This window comes from Epinephelus moara, chromosome 17 (genome assembly GCF_006386435.1).
Source record: "Epinephelus moara isolate mb chromosome 17, YSFRI_EMoa_1.0, whole genome shotgun sequence".
In the NCBI taxonomy this organism is placed as follows: Eukaryota; Metazoa; Chordata; class Actinopteri; order Perciformes; family Serranidae; genus Epinephelus; species Epinephelus moara.
Genome location: NC_065522.1, coordinates 2,732,985 through 2,737,593, shown reverse-complemented (window position 1 = coordinate 2,737,593; position 4,609 = coordinate 2,732,985). Strand labels below are relative to the sequence as shown.

General features: G+C 41.6%; 1 protein-coding gene across 6 annotated transcripts in view; it reads right to left on the bottom strand.

The window, feature by feature from the left end:
* camk2d1 (calcium/calmodulin-dependent protein kinase (CaM kinase) II delta 1) overlaps positions 1–4,609 on the bottom strand; it is a 229,557-nt gene that overhangs the window by 64,908 nt on the left and 160,040 nt on the right. The window lies entirely within an intron of this gene.

The window sequence follows — 4,609 nt, the reverse complement described above, 5'->3', positions numbered from 1 at the left end:
ATATATATATACACATTATATATATATATATATATATATATATATATATACATGGTATGGTATATATATACCACAACTATTCAGGTAAGCCTTAACTCAAAGTGAACATTTGTGCCAAGTCTGAAAAAAATTCCCTCAAGGTGTTCTTGAAATATTGCCAATCTTATCAGTTCATCCAAGTCTAGATGGACATTTGGGCTGAATTTCTTTGTCTGAATCTTTTTTGTCCGGAGATATCGCATTCACAAGACTGAGATAGACAAGGTCACAGAAACCTTGATTTATGACCACCAAATCTTATTAGTGATTCCAAGTGGATGTTTGAAGACATTCCCTCAAGGCATTCCTGAGATACTACCTTCACAAAAATCAGACAGACGTACAGATGGACAAAGGCGTAAGCATATTAAACTACAGATGCAGCCACTTCAAATTTTTGTTTGGCCTATGGCAGAGCCCTGACCGATCCGTCACAGGTCCCTGTTGTCACCTGGCCGGGCTTGTAGCTCTAATGAGATCCCCCACGATGACGTAGAGAATACGGGGCCGACTGGTAACACCCAAATTTAATTTGTAGAAACCAGTTGCAATGGTCTGTCTATCCACCAGGAGGAGCCGTGAGTATGAAAGCTGAAACGGTTTACTTCACCTCTTATTAATGTTATTGTGGGAGAGAGCTTCCCATACAGAGCATATTTAATGATCATCAGGCTACCATATCACAGGTCATAAATATTATGCTCAGATTGACCAATCAAAAACTTTCTCGGGTTTGGTTCGGGTTCGGCCCACTTGACATGCTGCTGTGTTCTGCTATGGCCTATTCAAGTGCTGGAATTTGTTATTTATGTGACAATGCCTGAACGCAACACAGGCTCTGTCCATTGAGTTGTACACAAACTAAATGTGTTGTGCTGTGGGTTCGGTCCGGGCTTGTTATAATTGTCTCCGACTTGGGTCGGGTTTGGTCAGGAAAATGCGGCACGAGCCGTCTGTAGTTTGTTGGATAGCGGAACAGTGTTTTTGTGGTGGCCGACGAGCATTGTATATAACCCTAGGTCAGTTGTGTCTTTTTTTTTTCCATCAGTGACAAGCTTTGTCATTAGTGACAACGTAGTATTAGCTGTGTGCTAATTTTGTGTTAGGCTATTCACCAGTGTATTTTTTTTCCTTTCCTTCTTTGTTTAACCTGTTTCATGAGATGTTGGGCTCGCATGTCTGTAACTCATGTATGGCTCTCCTCCACACGGAGGATGGTCATGATTAATGCCCTGCCTACTTGGGGATTGAACAGCTAAGGGCAGGCGTGTCTAGCAACCGCTGTATGAACTGCAGGTTTATGCCACTCTCAATACGGATGACTAGACTTGCAGAGATAGAAAATGCTACTGAACTGCCATCTGCTAGCATCGCTAATACGGCAGCTTCAAAGAGACACATCTGAATTTGCCCAGATTAAAGAGCTCCTGCTCAATCTTCAGCCTGATTATAGCTCCCAGTGATGACTCTGCCACAAGAGACTTGCCTTGTCAAGAGGATGATATGCTATCAACTGCAGCATCCTGCAGTATGTTTACAGATAAGGAGGAGGAAGCTCAAGGTGTGAAAAGAAACACAGCCTCCATGACCTCAGGGGCTTTTTTGCAAGGGTCCAATGCTGGGTCATTGCATGGATCTGAAGTTGGCCGTGCCACAAAGAAGCCAGCTATCAGGATGGCTTTAGCCTGGGGCTGGTGAAGCACCGGTGGCAGCAGCTCCTTCAAGTGCTTTTTTTCTGGCAGATGCCACAGCCTTCTGCCCTCTTGGTTCTTCCTTCTAAACCTTATATTGAGGAGCTCCATAAGTGTTGGGCAGACCCTAAACTGTTTTCTCATCACACCAGTGATTGCAGGAACTTGGCTGCCATGCAGGAGGCAAGTACTGCTCTCCTGGGCTGACGGGTGCGTGTATTTTAGACTCCCAAAAATATCTTGAGCACTGAAATCACATGAAAACATATATAACATGGCAAACAGTGTCTTCCATGTTTCTGCCTCTGCTCTGCAGCTTGCTTATTTGTTTTGCTTGTATTTGTTTTGTCTTTGTGTTTCTGCAGTGAGCCGTGGCAACTGCCTGGCAACAGCCAATCAGAGCGTGCAGAGAGGGAAATCAGCAAATGCAAAATCTGAGCTTATTGCTGTGTAAAAAAAAAAAAAGAAAACCTCAGACACACCTGCTTCATTTGATTAGCAAATCAGAGCTTTGGGAGCAAACCACAGTGAGAAAGAGCAGCATGAGAAGAGGAGGTCACTGTGGACATAATGTTTACTCGTGTCAAAATAAGATTTCACCATAATGACACATTTAACTTCACTTAAATGCACTCAAATAGTCAATTTCCTTTACTACTAGATGGGGGGCATTCTTCAGAGGTACAGATTTTTCCAAGTGAAGCCCAGAACCACTCTGAGAAACACATACAGCTGTAATTAAAGCCACAACATCATATTTTTGGTAGAAAAAAATAAATCCAGCAGGATAACTACCTGTATTAATACACTTCATACTTCATAAAACATTTAGTTTCAAAATAAATTTGAAATGATACAATAACATTGCATTAAATGACAGGTAATTTTACTTGGCCACTATAGCTTAAATACCACTATGAATAAGGGGAATGTCTTGCACACTGGTTCAAATTCAAACATCCCAGTCATGAGGTCCTGACACAGCAAGTCAAATTTATAGGACCAGGATTAGACAGAGACATGACAGGCTACTCCCTGGACCCAGAGCCAGCTGTAAGCCTGCCATCTCACATGATTTGTGTGACATATGCTACAGATCACAAACGTGGTGTCAGGGACCGCCTCCCCTGTTCCTTCCAACAGCACCATTAGTCACCTTTTGCTAGGGGTGTATCGATCCATCATTCGGGATTGATATATTGATTCAATAATCAATATCACTGATGCAAAGTGAAAATATTGATCCATATGGTCATCTTTAGGATACGCCTTTTTTTTTTTTTTAAGTTTGTGTCATCGTCAAACAGCAGCAACCAAGAGAAATACGATGAGGATGATGTTATTCACTCCGGAATAAATCAGCAGTGTGGAAATATTTTCTATTTCCAGGAAAAAAGGGGTCAACAGACAAAGCACATGCCATATGTAAACAATACCGTTACGAGATAAACAACACAATATAGTTTTTGAGCCCTCAAATTATACATGTCCAAGATCCTTGTGATGGTACATCAACTCACAATAGGTTGGATGACACCTCCGTCATAACTTGAGAGTGTCTGTTTCCAGGGGCGTCGCACCCGTGGGGGATGGGGGTGTTTTGACACCCCCACTTTTACAGCAAGATGATTTCAACCCCCCCCCCCCACATTTTCCAAAGGTAAACCCGTTTGCCCACCCTGGCAGTGCACCAGCATACAAAATGGAGCGCACCTCACCCCCCCTTATGCTGCATGAAAAGGCATTGGTCAAATTGAACGGACATTCACCCAATCACAGACTGTTGTCCGCGACTGGCCGCCGGCCGGCGAAATTTGAAGTTGGAGCTTTTGTCACTCACCGATGGCTGACATTGAACAACATTGACACACAACAGAGAGAAGAAGGAGGCAGAGATGCCAAAAAGGAAGAGGCAGCAGCAGAAAATTGACTTCTTTTTCAAGTCAAGTTGTCATGTAAGTGAATGCAGAGGAAACCGGCTCTCCGCCGCCCCCTCAAATCAACATCATCTCTCTGTCAGCGGAGACCCTGCTCTCCCCCGCAGCCCGCACCACACCACACAAAGGAACTTAATGGGGGAAATTGTGATCAGAAGCTTACTCTTTTGGCAATCTACGGTGGGCTCAGGACAATCTTTTCGAGCAAGTTTTCAATCCAGCCGTTAAGTGCAGAGGTTTTTTTTTTCTCTCCCAAGAACCTCGTAGCCTAGGCTACAGTAAATCCACCGTGATAACTCTGCGATAGTAATTAAATATTACATTTTGTGATTAAAAACGTGTAAATTATGATACCGGACCTCCATTGTGAGGCTTGACCTTTTTTATAAACAGTCTATGGGCTTGACGTAAACAATGATGACTTCTGGTCAGTCTCTCGACCAATCAGATGCTACTATTTCTTCTTCTTTTGTTTTTTGACGGTAGCATCCAATCAGGAGCAGCCAAAGATCAACTTGAGGCAAGATAGTTTTCTGCCAGAATTGAAAAGAAAGGAATAGCCTAATAATCCTCCATGATAAAATAAAGATAAATTGATAACTGTTGATATGTGTGTTTTTTAAAAATAAAATTCTGTGAAATTCAATTCCCGGTTAATTTAAAAAAAAAATTTCTTTTGTTTTTGTAGTCATATAACTTTTATCATCATTAAATGATGTCACATGAAAATTTCAGCATACATATTCTGAGTTTCCAGGTTGTCCTGAAAAAGAAAGATATTCATTACTTGACTGTACTTGAAAGGGTTGAGATTACACATATTGTACATTAATACAAAGAGAGATTATATGAGACCACTTATTAGTTTTGTAAATATTGGCTATAGTAAGAAATGTGATTGTTAGGTTCAAATTAATTTGATAATTTGGCCATCTAATAAAG